Source organism: Lygodium microphyllum, chromosome 12 (genome assembly GCF_053477565.2).
Source record: "Lygodium microphyllum isolate KBCC chromosome 12, Lygodium_microphyllum_v1.1.10, whole genome shotgun sequence".
In the NCBI taxonomy this organism is placed as follows: domain Eukaryota; kingdom Viridiplantae; phylum Streptophyta; class Polypodiopsida; order Schizaeales; family Lygodiaceae; genus Lygodium; species Lygodium microphyllum.
In genome coordinates, this window is record NC_141146.1 from 5,562,698 (window position 1) to 5,583,979 (window position 21,282).

The following is a 21,282-nucleotide window of genomic DNA, read 5'->3' on the forward strand; positions in this document are numbered from 1 at the left end:
CAGAGACAGAGGCTCTACAGAAGACCTACAGAAGGTTACAGAAGGTCATCAAAACCACATAACTCATACTTAAACCATTCCATACTCTCACAAACCATTCAATAAGCTTTCACAAGATCTCAATCTTCATCAATCAATACTCCCTCCCTTCTTACAGAAGATAATCAGAACAAAACAGACCAAAACAGAACAAAACAGAAGGTATACAGAACCTATCAGAACATCACAGAACCTCCAATAAACATCATGAACTTCCAAAACACAATCATTATCATCCAAAACACTCTCAAACCACTTCCAAACCAATCAATCATCTCATAAAATCAACCATTCAGCTCTCAAAAACAACAAAAATCAGCCAAAAAACAAGTCATTTCAACACTCAACATATCCCCACACTTAATAAGGAAGCGTCCTCGCGACCCAGGAAAAAGGGAATACAAGTTCATTTAAAAGCGCAACTTTGATCTTCAATATCTCTTCAAAAAGAATCCATCCACCACGACCCCAACTCATAACCTGTATCTGATATAAAAATACAAAGAAAGGAAAACCCTTTATACATTAACACTTCTTATCAAACTAAAAAAATCACAACAAATTTGTAAAGGATATAAGAGTTTTCTTCTTCTTCATCGGCATCAGCTTCAACTCTCCAACCACGACCTCATCACCACAATTCTCCAAAATGTAGCTCGCACACGAAATCCAATCCAATAGGAAACCACCACGCTCGTTTGACATAAATGAACTCACAACACAAACACTAATACAACACAACCATCTGAATGACTCCTTCAAAAAGAGAGATTTTCATTAAAAAGCTTCCACCATACATTGGAAAGGTATCAATGAAGATGATCCCTCTTGAAAGATTGATGTTGTCGGAAACGATCCATAGACAAGGATTCATCTACAAAGGTTTTGGGAGGATTTTGAAAAAATTGAAGACAGCACATCCTTTCCAACAGGACCAAGTATCTGCTAGGCAAACAAAGGGCATGAAAATACAATATATCCAGCTGTTGGGAATCAATGCTCACATTGACATTCATGCACAACTTTGGAATAGACTTGGAATCATTATGAGACTGCCTATGCATATACGCCAAGTACCAAGCAAAGTGAGCAGTTAATCTCACTGAGGGATCTGCAGACTGTGAATACTGCTGAGCAAAATGAACATAGTTCTGATAAGCTTGACTGGAAGCTGTCCATTCTCCTGGAATTACTGGCCAATTGATCTGAGGTCCTGTAAGGGAATCATCCGAACTCCATCCCCTTCTTCTGGAAATCTGATTATCAAACCCGTCACAGTCACTAACCAACTGAGGTGGTTGAGATATAGAAGTGTTAGGAGAGGGTAGTGGAATAAGGAAAAGTGGATGAAGTGAGGGATAGGAAAAATCATAAAAGGAAGAAAAGGTTAAAGAAGGAGTGGCAGAAATTTGGAGGGAATCACTAAGGAAGGGTGTTAACTGATAAATAGAAAATGTGGAGGGTACATGAATGGATGGAGAAGGACAGGGAGGAGAAGGGGAAAATACCCTATCCTCAATAAAGGAACAGTATGTAAAAATGGGAATTTGAGGGAAAGATGAAGGTTGGAAAAGAAGGGGTAAAATAATTGTGGAATTAGATTGACAAAGGGAAAGATATGTAGCATATCGGTGAGCCATTTGTTGGTAATAGAGGAGGGTAGGAACAGAAGGTCCTAAGAGAGATCGTCGATGATAGGCATCAAAGAAGGTAGAATCAAACGGATTACGCTTTGAAAGATAGGCTAAGAGATCCATCCTCAGTTGATTAGTACTCTGGGCAGAGATAGGAGTTGTGTTTTGTCTTTGATTTAGGACCACAGAATCAATCATGGGATGCCACGAATTATCATGACAATCAGCCACTTTGGAGGAATAACTCTGGAACATGTCAGCTATGTGCAACTCCAAATGGCTGACATACAAAACAGCCTGTAGGACCACATCCCCCACATACCATGCCATATCCACCTCATCTGGAATTAACAAGTCTCCTCGTAGATACATGTATGACATCAACATGGTATCTGGCGTGACAGAATCTTCAAACACCATCCTTACTACCTCTGTCAACAACTCAGCAGACCAAGCCCCACTCCATCCATCCTCTGGAAGAGGTAAATCCATTGTGGAAAGCTTCATGTAGAAGACAAACTTCTGTAAGTGGTAGTGGACAAAGAAAGAATGGTCTGGTGGAACATATTCCTGAAACTGCTCAAATGTAGACCATAACAAGTCCATTCTGGACTGCATTCTTTCCACTTTATCTTGGAATAGAGGGCACAAAGTAGCCTGTCTCTGAAGAGCAGCCAAGTCCTGCTGTGAAAGAGAAGGAATCAAGGGAACATTAGGGCTTGGAGGAACAGAGCGGGATTTCGCCAGTTGATCTTGCAACTGCTGGATTTGGGAGGCTTGGGAGGCCACTGTGTCATTAGCAATCTGTAAAGCTGAAAGTTTGTCATCTAAGATAGCTTGGAACTCCTGCGCTTCTCTAGACATCTGCGCCTTCTCCTCTGAAAGGCTAGTAACCTGTGATTGAGCCTCTAGTAACTGGATCTTCAAAGAAGAGATCTCATCGCTTTGGGTGGCAACCAGTTGGGTTTGTTGTTCCATTTGTTTAAACAAATCTGCTAGGGTATCCTTAGCAGAAGCTAACTCAGATGTTGCCTTATGCAACTGGTCCTTAGACTGTATGAGTTCTTCATAAAAAGACGTGTACAACTGTTGAACACAGGCTGTCACTGACAACTCAATGGAGCTCTGAATATCTTTACAGAGGAAAGGAATTGCATCTCTTGAAACTAGACTGTTCAGGGAGGGAACTGATATGTCCAATGATCCTTCGCAATGTGCTCTGAATAGGTTATTACAAGTGAGATACCCAGGGAGATCACTGCCAGAGGTAGCAGGAATGGACACTGAAGGAAGTACGGAAGGAGCTTTATCCGCTACCCTCTTCAAGCGTTTGCGCTGGATGACCAGGGGAGGCGGAGAATCATCATCCTCTATGTCAATGGGTTCTGACTCATCTGAAGGTGGAGGAGGGGGTACTGGATCTGATGGAGGAGGTGGAGGCACAGTCTTCTGTAAACCTGAATAGGTCAAGAAGGCAGACAAATATGATCCATATGTGACATTGGTAACATTACCCCTGGTGACTTTGACGAAATGTTGATCCATTTTAGTGAGGAGGTAAGTGCTCCAATCAATAGCAACTCCTTTCAGCACCATCCTGAAGCTGTAAATAGCTCTTTGGACAAGTACTGGGATGGCGTTTTGGCAGGCATAAACCTGTCCTGGAGAAACTGACATATCATCTTCCATACGGGATCAGTGATCATAGAAAAGGAAACTCCTGAAGAGTTGATCACCTTCTTAACATCCAGCATTTCCCTTGTCTGCTTTTGCAACAGCTTCAGAATCTCTTCATTAGAGAAAAGCTGATGAGTGGTAACAAAAGGTTCACCTTTGGAAGGAAGAGACAGAGCCTTCCCTAGGCCTCGAGGTATCAAAGTCATAGAAATTCCCTGGACGAGTCCTGTCTTCTTGCTGTAAGAGGCCAGAAACTCATCACATAACGACGGATCCTCTGGAAGCAATGGAAAAGAAGTAGCCACAAAAGCAGCGAGTCCCGCCTTCGTGAGAGGCTCAAAAGTAAGTAGGGAAGAGTAATCCCTACTAACGAATGGGACGTACTGGATAGGGGGAGGAGCGTGAGAAGGCGCCATTCAGATGGTTACACACACACCACAAACACAGAAAATCAAGAAGAATGCCTGCAAAGCAACAAACAAAAAACCAAGGATAAGAGAACAACCAAAACAATAAAACGTGACTCGACCAACTAACCCCAAGCAAACCACAACCTAGAAAAAATTCGACATGACCTTGAGACATATGCGACCGAAAGCTTCATGCGATGCATCAGACAAACACCCAGAACCCTGTATCAGGCAATAAAAGAAAAAACTGCATATCGTACCCTTAACCGTAACAAAGACAGTAAACCAAAATAATACCACATCCGACACATATCAAGACTACATCGTTGATATAACTCTAAGGACTGCGCATACCCATCCCACGAAACTGGTTCATTAAAAAGGGGAATTAAGTGCAGTGAGGGGGAATTAATTTAATGAAGGGTTGATTTTAAGAAATTATTAAGAAATGGGTGAATTTTTATTAAGTGATAAACCTTAGCAAGAAAACGGCGGTTCCTTATTATAAATTTAATTACCAATTATTAGGTGAAAACAATGCTTTAATTCGAATCCCGGACTGCGATACCCAGACTGGGTCTCTAAATGCAAGTGCATTGATTACAAATTAAGGTGATGTGGAGCGCTTTTTTGCCAGCGCGTGCTCTTGTGACAGCTGGTTCATTTTAATTAAAAATTAAAGTGCCTCTTTAGCGCACGTAGCGCGTGCGAAGTGAACGGCGGGTTTATTTTAATTAAAAAGAATGTGCGTGTATAGCGCGACGGCACGTGGAAACTGTGGGTGAATAAAGAGTTCATTTTAACAATTAATTTGTGATTAAAGGGAAAATGAAAATAAATAAAGCACATAAAAGAAATACCTGGAAGGGTGTGTATGTAATGCCTAAATGCGCACGGAAGAGTCCCCCAAAAGAAGTGAATCCAGGAAAAGAAAAGTAAAGACCACTAATGAAACAACAAAGAGAATACCTTAGTGGGATGGTTGATTTGAAATGAATTTTTAAGGTGTTATTGTGGAGGGGAGTGGGGTAATATTTTAGGTGTGTTGGTTGTGGTTTTATAGTGTGGTTTCGTGATTTGTTTTTTTTCTTTTTTTTTGAAGTTGTTATTATTTATGGTTTGATTTTGTTTTTTATTTTTTGTTGTTTGTTTTGGTTGTGTTTTTTTAAGAATAATAATAATAAAAGCAAGAGATATAGCACATGAATATGTGATGAATGGAAAAAATGAAAATTCAGCCATGGAGGAAATATCCACAATTGAGTGTATGAAAATAAAATAGAGAGTTGTATGGTTAATTTTCGTTTGTTGGTTTTTTGTTTTTTTTTTTGTTTAACAATAGGGGTACCATGTATGATAATATGTTAAAGTGAAAAATAAATTTTAAAATGAAAAATGAAGGGAAAAGGGTCAAGATGGATAAGGGGAATTTTTGAGAATTTTTGAGAATTTTTTTAGAATTTTTTACTATTTGTAAATGAATTTTCTACATTTGTTGGTAATTTGGGGGATAAATTGGGAAATATTTAATTGTCAGAAATTGTGGGGGTGGAAATTTCCAGTTGACAAATTTCCAAAAATTGGCAAAAAGCGAAGGGAATTTTTAGAATTTTTTTTGAATTTTTATGATGTGGAAATTAATTTAGAAATGAATTCAATAAGTTAAATCAGGAAAATCAGCTTAGTTTGGTAAGTAAGTTGAAAGTAAGTCAGTTAAGTCCTGTTAGTCTGTGTAAGTCATGTAAGGATGACTAAGTCAAGTCAGGTTAGTCAAATGGAACTAGGTTAGTCTAGGTGAAGTCAGGTAAGGCAAGTTAGTGGAGACTAACCTAAGGGGGGTTAGTTAACCTAAGTAGGGTTAGGGGGAGGGTTAGGGTTAGGGTTAGGGTTAGGCACCTAACTAGGGTTAGTGAGGATGAACCTAACTAGGGTTAATTAGGGGGGGTGAGGTTAAGGTTACTAACCTAACTAGGGTTAGTGGGGTGGGGTGGGGTTAAGTTTACTAACCTAACTAGGGTTAGTGGGGTGGGGTGGGGTTAAGTTAAGTGAGTTAAACTAAAGTTAGGTTAGTAAACTAATGTTAGGTTAGTAAACTAACCTCGACTGTCAGTTAGGCAGGAGGAGGAGGGGGAAGAGGAGGAGGGTGGTGGCGGTGGCGGCAGCGGTGACTTCGGGCGTTCGGCGTTTCGGCGGCGATCGACGGCAGGGATGCGGCGAAGGCTGGCGGCCTCCTGGCGATGGGCGACGGGCGACGGCATCGGGCGGACGGTCGACGGCAGGGACAGTGAGGCGACGGGCGACGGCGTCCAGGGCAGGAGGCGGCGCGGGGACGGCCGACGAGGGGGCAGCCGCGGGGATGACCGACGAGGGGGCGGCGGCGGGCGACGGGCAGGCGGGAGGCAGGAGAGAAGGGAGGAGCAGAGAAGGAGGAGGGGAGGAGAGGGAGGAGAAAGGAAGGAGGAGGGGAGGGAGGACGGCGGAAGAAGGAGAGGGAATGGAGGAGGAGGGGAGGGGGGTGGAGATGGCAGGGAAGAAGGAGGAGATAGGGAGGGGGGTGGAGATGGCAAGTAGGGAGGGGGGCACGCAGGGAGAGGGAGAGGAAGGGGGGGAGGCGGTTAGGGTGGGGGTAATGGGAATGGGCAGGAGGAGGGCATGGGGTGGGTAGGGGTAGGGGTAGGGTTGGGGTGGGTAGGGGCCCATAGGGGGGGGTGCCCAAGGGGAAGGGTAGGGGTAGGGGTAGGGTTGGGGTGGGTAGGGGTCCAAGAGGGACGCGTACCCCGAAAATGGGATCGAAAATTAATATCGGACGAAGTGTTCACCGGAATGACACGTAGTAAACAGGAAAAATGTCCGCAGGAAGGGGTGACACAGGGTTGGCATGTTAAATCGCAGTTCTGGTGGAAGTAGGAGGGGTTCACATGCGAACAACACCAAAAATACACCCGAAAACTCATTTAAAAATTAATAAGTAAAAATCCAGAAGTCGAAAGAGGGGGGAGGAAAAAGGAAAAAGGTGAGGGAAGACACAGGGGACACGGTGGTCAAATCAAATTGGAATTCCGATGCAAACAGGGCAGGTTCACATGGAAAAATGTCAAAAAGACGCACAAAAAAGTCTTAAAAAATCAGAAAATTAATATTGGACAAACCGTGTATCGGAATGACTTGGAGTAAAAAGGGAAAATGTCAAGGAAAAAGTGGTTGTCAGGGCTATGACATCAAATCACGATTCTGAAGCAAGAAAAGCGTGTTCATATGGAAAACCGGCTAATTTGTGCAAAATGCTTCAAAAATTGATAACTCAAAAACCGTGCACCGAAATAGGGGTAGGTAAAAAGGAAAAATGGTCAGTTCAAAGGAGGGAACATGGCTATAAGGTTGGATTTGGACTTCGGTGAACGTAGGATGCATTCACATGGCAGGACCTCAAAAGCAGGGAAGGAAGGAAAACTGCAAGGGAACAACCCCAAGGGTGGGTGGAAAATGAACGGGTGGGTGGGAAGGGACCCCATCAGGGTAACAGCAAGGCATGGCATACATGCATGAGCAGGTTAAGGCATATGCAGAAGGGTATGCAATGTAGAAGCGCAGGGACGCGTCCCCACACTTAAGACCTTAATGGAGAGGGTTAACCGAGCAACAGGGACTAGGACCACGCCACAGACCATCCACTAACATCCCCACACTTAAAACAGGACCGTCACGAAGAAACCAAAGTGGGAGGGTTAGAAAAACTTGGCCCATTTCGTCAAGAAGCAAGGTTGAGTGTCGATGGCATGTCCAGTGTTGTTGTCGGCGTCTGGAGGTACCAAGGCATCTTCGCTGTACACGTCCTTCATAGCAGGGACTACGCGGCAATACCCAGGGAGGTAGCTGATGGAAGGAATCGCAGGAAATTTATCGATGATGAGGGATATTGCACTCAACTCACAGTCACTCAAGTGGAATGAAAGAACAGTCACTCGCCCCATGACTAATATCACTCAAGGAATAAGGATGGAAACCCATATCGCATACCCGGTTGAGGAATCGACAAGGGGGAATGGTGCAGAAGGAGTATGCCAGAGTGTACAGTTGATGGTGCATTAGTGCGTCCAACCCGTCTGGCATAAGTGCAAGGAGGAAGGCAAGGGAGCCTTATAGTGCAATGTACAGAACATGGTGGCGTGTCTTGTGATGACGGTAAAGACCCATCCCGTGGGTGCATAGGGAAACGGAAACATACCTGACTCCAAGTGTCGTAACGTCCCTCAATCTCACCTCTCGGTAATTGATTAAAGAAACTCCAGTCACACTCAGCCCACCCTCTGTCTCACTCGCTGTCGATAGATACAGGAGGGCAGCCTTTTCCTGAAACCCATTTATGTAATCCTCACGGTCACTTGTGTAAAGGTGGTATGCCTTGTGCGCATTTGATGGTGCAACTGTGCATCCCGCCCTGTGCCGGTATACGGTGCGAGAAGGAAGGCCAGGGAGCCTTATGGTGCAGTGCACAAAACAAATTGTGCTTTGTGCATTGAGAGGCCCATCCCATGCGTGCAACACTTCATTCACACTTCTCACCTCTCATTTGATTTGAAGGGAAAAGACTGGTCACTCGCCCCACCCTCTGTCTCACACTCTGTGGATAATGATAGAGGGCAACCATACTCACTTCCCCATCCGGTTAGGATGAAAGCTCACATCACTCAAGGGGTTGTCGATGAAGATTGCGTCATCAGTTTCGCTGAAGAGGCGTACCCAGGGAGGTAGCCATCAAATCGAATATTGTATTGGATAGGAACATGTCGTCTGCGAGAGGACAGGTAGACACTCTGTAGAAAGACCCAGGAAAAAGCGTACCAAGGGAGGTAGCTTCGGAATTGGATTCTGGGGATATCAATTAATGAATCCACTTTCTGGACTGCTGGGTGTTACCGCCTTTTCCACAGCCAGCTTCCCGCCCAAGGGTGTTTACCACCTTTTCTCGGAACGAGGCCTGCTAGGACAGGGAAGGTCTTCCTTTTCTCTCATAACAGTTTTGTTTTTCTTATTTTTTTTCTTTTTCTTTTCTTTTATTTTTCCCTATTCCCGAGGGTGTTTCCACCTTTTCCCGAAGAATAGGTCGGCATGACAGGGACCTAAGTCCTTTTCTCCCATGATCGATATGTATATTTTTTTCTTTTTTTTTTCTCTTCGAATTGAGCAAGGGAATGGTAGAAAGACCATGTATCAGAACCAACCTTGCCACTGTCGCTGGTGGAAAATAGAGGATAAGAGATCAAGGCTGGAAGGTGAAGTGGAGGGGATAGAGGGTTGCGTCCATCTCATCAGGAGTGACTGAAGAACGGCTATCAAAAGTAACATCATAAGAAGTACAGTGCCGCGCCAATGAGGGAAAAGATCAAGTGTCCGTAATTGTCAAGATCCCCAAGGAGGGAAGTACTTCTTCAGACGATATCCATTGATCAAAAAGGGATCATCAGAGGCATCAACGGTCTGCACTTGGACAGAGCCATTAGGGTTGACGGCAAGTACCTTATATGGGCCCATCCACCGCTGTTGGAGCTTGCCAGGAAACTTGCCAAATCATGAATCATAGGCTAGGACCAAATCACCTTCTTTGAACTCCTTGTGCTTGATGAAGCTATCATGGTAAGCCTTACGTCGAGCTTGCGTGGCTTCCATGCACTATAGAGCCATCCTACGAATTTTGTCCAAAGATTCCAGGTGTAGGAGATGGCGTTGCAGTGAATCATCGTCCCCCAAACGCTCTTTGATAGCCACTCTCAAAGAGGGTAATTCCAGTTCAACAGGAAAAACAGCTTCTGTACCATACACCAGCTGGAAGGGTGTCTGTCCTGTTGCTGCTTTATGGGAGGTTCTGTACGCCCAGAGGGCCTCTGTAAGTCGATCGTCCCAATCACGACGATGTGCGCCAATTGTTCTTGTCAGAATCGAGCAGAGGATGCGATTGGTGACTTCGACTTGGCCGTTGGCTCTAGGGTAATAAGGAGTGGACTTGCGATGGTGGATCTTATACAACTATGTCAATTCTTCCATGACTTTGTTGAGGAAATGAGTGCCTCTGTCACTTACCAGCTCTAAGGGACTGCCGAAACGGGTGATGATATTCTCGTACATGAACAGGGCCACGCTGTTACCATCGTCCCGCTTTAGAGCTTTAGCTTCACACCACTTTGTGATATAATCCGTACATACGAGGATGTATCTGTTCTGTTTCCTTCTAGTGGGAGGATCGATCGGACCTACGAAGTCAATGCCCCACTTCTCAAACGGCTTCAAAGGAAGGATAAGTTGCAGTGGCATGGCACTTATTTTGGTGGGTTTCCCCATTCTTTGACAAGCATCACATCTTTTACAGTAATCATAGGCATTCTTATGAATGGTAGGCCACCAATATCCTGCTAGCAGAGCCTTCCTAGCTGTAGCTTCTCCTGCAAAGTGGCCTCCACATGGCTCGTCATGGCAAGCCTTCAGAGCAATCCCAATCTCATTTCCTACAACACATCTTCTGAGTACTTCATCTTTGCCTTTCTTGTACAATGCACCGCCTAGCAGGGCGTAGGGGGCTGATTCTAGCATAAACTTCTTCCTTTCCCGACTAGAAATACCAGGAGGATACTGTTGGGTTGCCAGCAGATTGGCAATGTCTGCATACCAGGGAGTTACAGTTTCCACCAAGAATAGGGAAGCATCAGGGAGGTCTGGGTCATCCTGCTCCTCGTCTGCAGTTTGTGGGATACGCGACAGATGATCAGCCAAAACATGGGAACGACCAGGCTTAGTAATCACCTCAAAGTCGAACTCCTGAAATAGAAGGAGCCATCTCATCATTCGTCCTTTCACATCTGCTTTGTTCATCAGGAAGGATAGGGCCTCATGATCCACATAAAATTTAAAGTGGGTGGATAGGAGGTAATGGCGAAACTTCTCTAGGGCAAACACCATTGCCAAGCACTCCAGCTCTGTCACTGTATAGTTCCGTTCCCTATCAGTGACTTTTCGGCTTGCATAATAGATCGGTTGATCCAGCTTCGAGGAACCCTTTTGGCAGAGGACAGCACCTAAGCCTTCAATTGATGCATTAGTGTGTACATGGAACTCTTTCGTCCAATCAGGAGGTTGCAGAATGGGTGCCTTAATCAGATACTGCTTCAGAGTGTGGAAGGCTTTGTCACATTCTTCCGTCCAAGTAAACTCTGCATCTTTCCTCAGAAGCTTGTGCAAGGAGGTTGCCTTTGTTGCAAAATGGGCTATGAACCTTCTGTAGTAACCCACATGGCCTAGGAATCCCCTCAACTGTTTGAGGTTGGTGAGTGCTATCAGAGCTGCTATCTTTTCAATCTTTGCAGGGTCTGTTGATATCCCTTGTGCAGAGACAATGTGGCCCAACAAAACTCCGGAAGAGACCCCAAAGATGCATTTGTCGGGGTTGAGGGAAATCCCATACTCCCGGCATCGGTCAAAGCATTGTTCCAGGTGTTCCCAGTGTTCACGGATCAAACTATAGACACAGAAGTCATCCAAATATACCTCAATGAAGTCGTGCAGATGATTTTGAAATGCGGCCATCATGACTCGTTGGAAAGTAGCAGGGGCATTGCAGAGTCCAAATGGCATCACTTGGTAAGCGTAGGTCCCCCATTCTGTGGTGAAGGTTGTTTTGGATTGGTCTTCTTCTGCGATTTGGACTTGGTTGTATCCACTGAATCCATCCAAAAGGGAATAAAGCTCATGTCCTGCCACTATGTCCAATAGTTGGTCTGTGAAAGGGATAGGAAAGTGATCCTTCTTCGTCTTGGAATTAAGCTTTCGGAAATCCACACATATTCGCAATTTGCCATTCTTCTTGGGTACAACCACGATGGGTGAAACCCATTCACTATTTGCCACTGGATAGATGAACTCGGCTTCCAGAAGCTTCAGCAGCTCCGCTTTCACCAATGTGGAATAATTCGGGTTCATTCGCCTCTGTCATTGCCGTACTGGCTTGGCATCAGGTTCCAAGTCAATATGATGTTGACATATTGTGGGATCAATCCCCTTTAGGTCTTTGTAAGACCATGCAAACACGTCCAAATTTTCTTTCAACAAGTTGTACAAGGTTGACAACTCCTCCTCTGGGAGGCTGCTACCCACCTTTAAGTGGCGTTCAGTGCCTTCTGCATCCACAAAAGTTAACTGCCTTTCACCTTCTACTTCACGGATGAAGGTCCCACGGACTGCTTCTGGATACAGATCTGACTCCTTCAAGGGAGTGGTATCCTCTTCTGATGTCCCACTAGAACCAACTTCTTCTTTTGGTGGAGACTTAGGTTGCCCCTTAAGATGTTGAAATGGGATTAGAGCCGTTTCGGGTTTGGTTTCAAGAGTAATTACCTCTTGGCTTGAAGACTCCTCTTCTGATGACACATCCAGGAACGTCACATAACAGGGACCCTCTGATGCCTGTTGGGTTGGTGGGACTGGTGCTCGTTGGCATGGTGCATCATCATCATCTTTCTTTGGCAGAGATGAGTGAGGATGGCATGAGCCACTATTGAAAGACGGCTTGTTCTTCTTAATCCATTTCTTATAAAGATTTTGCATATGAGAAGATCCATTTACCAGACCAAATGGTACCATCACCATTCTGTCCCATAGCATGAGCTCGTCTGCTTCTGATGCTTCTGGAACTTCTTCCTCAAATGTATCCTCTTCAGGTGGGATAGATTCTTCTGGCTCATTTTCATAACCTTCTTCGTCCATATCATATCCATCCTTTTCTGTCTCTGTCTCTGCTTCTGCTTCTGCTTCTGTCTCTGCTTCTGTCTCTGCTTCTGTCTCTGCTTCTGTCTCTGTAGGCGCTCTGTAACAGAAGAACAGATTCTCTGTTTCCTCTCCTGCCTCTGTCTCTGCCTCTGCTATGGCCATGTAACAGGGAGAGCAGTACATCCATGCTTCTATCTCACTGTCAGAAGTGATTTCAGAAGTCATTCCCGGTTCAGGCAGGAAGTATTCACCCATTGATAATGGCTTTGCATCTTTTGGAAGTCGGCTTACAGTATCCATTGTTAAGGAATGTGCCACTGTTTTCTTAGGAAGGATCTGTTTGACAGCATCTTCGTCTGTGCTGATGTTCTATCTGTAGCCTCATTAGGGGAGTCAGAAGATAATTCTAAGGAGGTGGATCCATGTCCTTTTTGAGAACCATACAGTTTCAACACCACTTTGTTGGATCCTCTACCCAAGGTCAAGGTTCCTTTGAACCAATTCGTCCTTGCTCGGGCTTCAAAAAGCTATGGTCTGCCCAGTAACAAAGGATAGGATGTGCCATAAGAGTTTGGCTTCACCACCAGATAGGTTAGCCAATAATCTTCTCCAGCCACTGTAGTCTTCACATATGGGAGAATGCCCAAAGCCTTGATTCTACTCTGATCCGCCAGTCTGATGAGCCATTGGGTTGGTTGCACACCTTGTAAGCCTAGATCCTTCATTGTAACATCCGTCATAATGTTCACTGATGAACCTCCATCAATCAGTGCATTTGCAATAAAGCAGCCTTCTATCCACACGCCAGTCTCTGGAGTACCCGGATCTAGGAAAGCGTTAGCCACATCCACTTCTTTTACAGGCTCTGGAGGTTTGTTGGACTTTGTTGCTGTTGAGGGAGCAATCCTTAAACCACGTCTTTTTGTCAGTATACTTTTGAATCTTTTCCGGCAACTGGGAGACAACATCAATAATTGTCAGAATGTGAGGTTTGGTTTAAAAGTATCTAGATCTTTGACTAGATCGTATTACTTAATAGTATCCACTGGCTTCTCTAATCGGTTAGGGAATGGGGGCAACACCCATTTTCATTTTCCCTCTTTCTTCCAACAGGGGAATCATGGGAACTTCTTCTGTCACTTGTGGCACTTCCTCTTCTTCTATCTCCTGGACCTCTGGTCATGTCTCTGTAACTGTCTCTGTAACTCTCTATGGCACTGTAGGGCTCTGTACGGCACTGTTAGGTTCTATTCTGTTCTGTTCTTTTGGTGGAAGATTGAACTTCACTATTCTGGCAGGAGGGTTATTTTCTTTCTGGACAGGTGGTTCCTTCTGCTTTGCACGAGTGATGGCAGCAACTTCCAATTCCATTAAGTTGGAGGTAGGCTCTTGGGCCTTGGCCGAACTATCAGTAGCACTGTTTTTCACTGGGGCTGGGCTTGGACAGTCTTTTGCAGTGTAACCTTCTCCTTTGCATTGACTGCATAAGGGCTTGTAATCCACTGACCTTCTAGGATTTGGACAATTTGGTGAGATGTGTCCCTTTTCTCCGCATCTGTAACACTCCACTTGTGATCTCTGACCACCGCCAGACTGTCTTCCTCTATAACTTTGAGAGGGAAATCTTCTGGGTCCGAAATTAGGACCAAACTCTCTAGGCTTGGGTCCAATATCCTGTGTTGTCATTTTGGATTCCAGCAAGTTGAATCTTGCGTCTTCTTCCTTCCTTCTCCTATCATGCATCTCCTTCAGAGAGCAAATGTCCTCTGTATGGTTCTTCCGCAAACAGTAGGAACAGAAGGCTCTAGGAATGGTTGGTTTTCGTGTACATTCAGTGGCTAAATGGCCTGCTTGATGACACTTGCCACACCAAGTATTTGACCGCATCACATCTCTTCCTGCTCCTGCAACGTTGGATATGCTAGCGGTATTCACTTTCAGCGTCTGTAGCTGCTCTACAATCACATCCATCAACTCCTTTTTGATGTTGGCAACTGAGCTGGATAAGTAATCCTTCAAGCTTTCTCCTCCGGACGTACTGGCAGTAGGGTTTTGAGGAGTCTCTGTAATCACTGCATAAACAGGTTGGGCTGGTACAGCGGGGTCTCTGTTCTGGTTCTGATTCAGAGCTCCTGTTTGAACTGTTGGCTGTTGGCTCCAGTTGGTAGGATTCCACTGTTGCTGCTGATTTGGCATTGAGGAAATTGGTTGGGACCATTGCTGTTGTGGTTGCACCATCATTTGAGGCATGGATTGTGGCCACTGTGGATTTGGTGCACTGTACTGTGATACCGGGGGCATCTGTTGGTAGGGATAGGGAACAATCCCTGGAACTGCATTTGGTGGATACATCATTCCTGGCATCAGAGGAGGTAGGACTCCTCTTCCTGTATTCATCGCTAATCTAGCTTCCACTTCATCGTACAGCCTTGCACCTTCTGTTGCAGCTTGCAGGGTGGCTGGTCTTTGCAGCTCCACAAACTTACGGACTTCTGGTTGTAATCCTCTGAGAAACACCCCCTTCTGAATGCCATCATCTAGATTATGGTTAGTCCATCTCTTCAGGATGGATTCCATTCGTGAGACATAGGCTTCTACTCTTTCTCCAGAAGACTGACTTAGGTTCATAAATTCCTCTCGCATCCGCTCTTCAAAACCTTCACGCCTGAATTTAGTGAGGAAGGCCAACTTCAGGTCGTCCCATGTGCCAAAAGTTCCTGCTGCTTGTCTCTCATACCACTGAAACGCTGCGCCCTTGAAAGTGGCGGGGAATATTGCTAACCAATGCTCAGGGGTTCTGGCATTGTTAGCCACACATGCTACCATAAACTCTGCTACATGAAGATCGGGGTCTTCATTGTACTCTCCCTTAAAAACTGGCAATGGGACTACATTTGCTGGCCTGTCATCAATATTTCCAGGACAGATCTGGCTTGGAAGTGGACCTCCAGCAGGAGGAGGAAGGGCTTGATGTGCCATTGGGGCTTCTGTAAAGAGTTCCGCAAGGGCGTCAAAGGCGGCTTCTGCTGCGAGCTCGTTCTCAGCCTTGATTCTTGCTTTCTCTCTTCTCACATACCTCTGGACTCGTTCTAACGCTTGCCTCTTTATTGCATCATTCATCAGGGGGTTGGCTCCACTATGTTGTTAGTGCTCCATACAGGGTTAACAGAAGGCTTCAGTCTTTGGAGAACTCTCTTGCCAACATTTCTTCTACTTCTTTCTTTTCAACGTCCCTGAATTCTGCTTTCATTCCACTGCACAGAGGAAGGTATTCGGTTCTGAAGGTGTCAAAATGCATACTCTGAGCATTGTGGTGGTGCCATCATCATAGTAATGCCAGCTTCTGATGGTTTCAACAGTGTATGTTGTGAAAAACACTCTGTCTACCAACTTCCAGTGGGTTGCTAATTGAACAAACAGAAGATTATCAGTACACCAAGCATCCCATGTATCTTGCTGTTGAGCATCCATGAACAAATTCCAACTCTTTTTCTTCTTGTCTTTGTGAACCTCTACAGACCAAGACTCCTGAAGCTTCTTCACAATCTCCCACTTGATGTTGTCTGGAAACTTCTCAATGAATGCCAAATCTTCCATGGATGGTCATTCTCTCTGTTTCTACTCTTCAGTTTATTCCCAAACAGTTTGCCACCAAGATGCAAGTTTCTGCTGCTTCAATAGGAAGAGGAAACTGTCCACCACATAGAGCATGCATCACGATGGTGATGTGTTTCCGCCATTATGGGATGAACTTCTTGTGGAAGGTGGCTTTGATTATGAGAAATTCCAACTCTTTAGTGGAAGAAGGAACTTTACAAACATCCATTGAATTCTTCTCTTCTTGACAATTCCATTTCCTTCATTTTCAGCCTCTTTTGGTGCTTGTTGATGGCAAGTTTCCCCGGCTGCGCACCAAAAACATGGAGCCCCGAGAGGAACACCAAGGAAAAGGGAATTCTCTTGCAAGAAAATCTATCTTGTAACATCAACAAGCTTGTTTATCATGTTTCATATGATCACAATGAAGAAAAGAACACCAGGCACAACAAATCTTCATATAGCATCATGTAGATCTCCCACGGATTTGATAGAATCAACCATATTCTTCAACATCTTCACAAAATCCATCAATAGAACAAAGAAAGCAAAGGAATACACCATCTTTGAATGGAAATACATCACATAATATTCATCTTCAATATCTTCATAGTCTTCTCTCTCAATCTCTCATATACAATTACTCTGTTTTAGTAGAATTGGCTATCTCTGACTCTCTCTCTCTTTCTCCATCAATAATACATCATATCCTCTCTACAATCTCTCAAAATCACTCTCAATAATCCCTCTTAGGTCGTGGATACCCCTCCCAAGAGGTATGTCTGATATGAAGAGTCACCAGAGCCACTACAGTGTCCTTTCATAGCTCACTACTGTCATTTCACTCTAGTCTTTACTTGAGTCTTCAGCAGCTACTTCTTCCACTTCTTTCAGCTCTTTTTCACTTGTATTCACCTTTTTCCAAGGCTAGAAAACTTTCCCAAGCTACACTCTCATCCATCAGAACTCATACAGAAGCATACAGAACAGTCACAGAACAGTACCAGAACAGCTACAGTACAGAACATAATAGAACAGAGACAGAGGCTCTACAGAAGACCTACAGAAGGTTACAGAAGGTCATCAAAACCACATAACTCATACTCAAACCATTCCATACTCTCACAAACCATTCAATAAGCTTTCACAAGATCTCAATCTTTATCAATCAATACTCCCTCCCTCCTTACAGAAGACAATCAGAACAAAACAGACCAAAACAGAACAAAACAGAAGGTATACAGAACCTATCAGAACATCACAGAACCTCCAATAAACATCATGAACTTCCAAAACACAATCATTATCATCCAAAACACTCTCAAACCACTTCCAAACCAATCAATCATCTCATAAAATCAACCATTCAGCTCTCAAAAACAACAAAAATCAGCCAAAAAACAAGTCATTTCAACACTCAACACTTTGCTCAAGGAATTAATTCAAGGAAGAACCCTTAATGCTTCCGTGCATGTGGATCCCAGAGACGGTAACCCATCTTGCTTGCATCCCCATAACCAAGGAAAATGCATTTGACACTCTTAGGATCTAGCTTACTTCTCTTGTCCCTGGGCACATGGCAAAATGCCTCACATCCAAAGACACGGAGATGCACATAAGAGGGAGGTTTTCCAGTCCATACCTCCTCTACAACCTGGAAATCCAAATGACTAGAAGGCGATTTGTTTATGACATGCATAGTTGTACTAACTACCTCAGCCCAAAAGCTCTGTGGTAGGCCTGCATGGCTAAGCATACTACGTACACGCTCCTAGACGGTTTTATTCATCCACTCAACCAAACCATTCTGGGGGGTGTAGGGGATGGTCAACTGATGCTTAATACCCCTCTCATCACATAACTGCTCAAAAGCATGTGAGACATACTCACCCTTATTATCTGTTCTTAGACATTTTAGCCTATACCCAGACTGGTTCTCAACTAATGCAAGCCATCTCTGAAACACAGCCAAGACATCAGATTTCAGCTTAATGGGATAAGCCCAAACTTTTCGTGAAAAATCATCTATGAACGTAACAAAATACTTTGCACCACCCATGGACTGACAAGGCATGGGTCCACAGACATCCAAATGTACCAATGCTAAGGCTTCACTCATGCGTGGCCTACCAGACTTCTTGTGCGTAGACCTAGTCTACCTGCCATGAAGACAATACTCACATGAATCAAAACATGCATAATCAAGGGGTGGTAAGTACTGCAAACTAGAAAGCATTTTCATTCCCTTCAAAGACATATGGCCCAAACAGGCATGCCAAAGAGATACATGTGGGATAGAACCCATAGACAGAACATGATCAAGGGAAGAAGCGGATACAATCAAGGGATAGAGGCTGCAAGCCGCCTTGGCACCTCTCGCAATCACAAATCTGCCATGAGTGATCTTCCATGAAGAGTCTCCAAAAGATACATGATAACCTGCGTTATCAAGCTGTCCAGCTGACATGAGACTGCATATCAAAGCAGGTACATGATGTACATCCTGCATAACAAAACTACTACTAGAAGGAAGCTACAGCCTAACATCACCAATGCCCACAATATCAAGAGAGCTGTCATCACCCAAGCGCACAGAACCTGAAATAGTACAGTATGAATGAAACCAATCTCAGAAAGGTGTCACATGAAAGGATGCACCTGAGTCCAAGAGCCAACATTGTGCATACATAGAGTGTATCTCTGTCATGTGCGAAGCACTAGAAGAAGTTGTAAGGATATAATCATCATCAACATCCTCAGGCTGCATAACATTGATCTCTTCAATTTTAACATTGGACTTTGCTGGCACTATGCTGCGATCAGAAGACTTATCCTCCACTTTGTCTTTCCCCTTATCTTTGCACCTTTCATTGCGCAGTTCATGGCATTGTGGCCTAATATGGCCCTTTTTTCCACAATGGTGACAAGTAACATCTGCATTCCTGCCACGGGATTTGCTACGTGACTTCCCACGAGACTTGGACTGAGATTTCTGAGAATCCCGTCCAGGGCCACTGCCACTGTCACTGCCATGCTTTCCATATCCATCATTCCTGCCTCTAACTGTCATAGCATGTGACACACAAGAGGCATCCAAATTCTTACGGTTAACCTCTTCCTGTAGAAGAGCACTCTCAACATCAAATAACTTCAAGGTAGTAGTAGAGGCACATAATGCAGTGCGGAATACATCCCATGACTCATTAAGAGTACCAAGCAAGAAAAGAGGAGTGACATCCTCTGCAAAAGTGATGTCCTGCGAAGTCAAGTTCTTGAGAATAGCATGGAACTAGCTCAAGTGGGCAGACATGGTCAATTCTCCTTCATGCACAGATCCATAAGCTGCTTCAGCCAATATATCTGACTTGCTGGACTTTTCTTGTCATAGAGATTCTTGATTTTATCCCACAACTGCCATGCACTCTGTTCTTCCTTGAATACATTGTAATGAACCTGTTCTGTGAGAGATAATACAATAGTGGACTTGCATAACTCATCAAGCTCAAACCATTCCTCATCTGGCATAGTTGTGGGCGGCTGCCCGCTGAACCTCAATGGTTTGATCTGCGATTTCTGCACCAACACCTACCAAATCTAGCTCTTCTAATAAGAGTAATTCATACCATCAAGCTTAGTGATGTTGAAAATAGCATGAACTCGCCATAATTCAGGCTGGAAGACTGTAGACAATTCAAAACTGCTTGCTATTTACTATAGAAAATGACAAAAAAATCATCAAAATCGAGAGAAAATGGCGAGAAAAGTGTAACCAAAGCTGCTGCCCACCAAGTACTAGTGAAAGTATATCATTTCAGAATATTTGAGCATGAAAAATCCATGTTAGTCCGGAGTTATATGCTTGCTGTAATAAATGATAGTAGGATATTGTGAGAGTCAATTGCTGACCAAATCACTGCACCAAGTCAATAAATGACAGCCAAGACATGACCAGCCATAAGCGGATATAAATCAGCACCAAACAGTCATCAAGACCCTGAGCAAACACCCAAACATATCACCAAAGCATCCGTCAGTGTGAGTAGGCATACACCCTGGACACAATAGGGCAAAGTATACATAACAGTAGTAAGAGACCTGACACCAGTAGGTGTATGCTCACTAGAGTGCAAAGCCCAAGCTCAGGTCAAAAGAAACTCCAAGATATCAGTGCATGAACCATGCAACATTTAAGTGTAAGAGATCCCAAAGTCTCAAGTATCTGCAAAATGCTCAAAATAGCATAAACCTCCTGCTCAATGTCGGTCAAGCATAAAGATGCTCCCACTGGAACAAAAGGTGGATAAATGAGCTCAACAACTCAATCAAACCAAGTCAAAGTACCAAAGACAGGTAACCAAGACAATGCCTCAATAGCATCCAAGAGCATGATGGCTACAGAGTGATTGTAGGTAGCATCCATGAGCAAGACATACATCCCAATAAAGATCTATGACAACCAAAGTGACATCCAATACAAAATTTGGGAATAGAAAATGAGAATTCAAGCCAAGTCTTCACAGAGCACTAAATCTCAATAGGTACATGGTACACTGTGCCAAGACAAATGCATCAAGCCGTAGGCATCGGGTAAGCATGTACCCAAAGAGCATATAACAATCAAAGCACTGACCACTGTCAAGCATAGACCGATGTCAATAAGTGTGGGCTGAAATAAGCTCAAGCTTCCAAAATCATCCGGATCCAATGACAAGCTCGAAGTCATCCCTCGATGATCAATACATTATAGCATAACCCAAGACATACACCCAGAACCAATAGGCATATGTCAAAGCATGAAAGATAGCTTCAGTCCAAGAGTATTTAGCATGCATTTACTATTATAAACTATGTATTTCCAGCCCCACAATTAGGCAAAAATCATAGCATTACATGTAGCTTCAATCCCCCAATCAATTGGGATGCAATAGGCATCAAGCCGGTTATGTAGTCATGCCCAAACAAGCATAGGCATACAAATACATGTTGTCTCAGACCTGAAATCTGTTGCAAAATATTCTGTCATCAGAATTTGGTAAATTTGACATCACCATCACATCCGAAGTGTGCCAAAACCCCAACTTAGACTCTTACCTTGCTTGAATCGGGTTCCAAATGCCAGAGATATGACAAAAAGAGTGATTTTTGGGCTAGATTAGTGATTTTGAAACAAG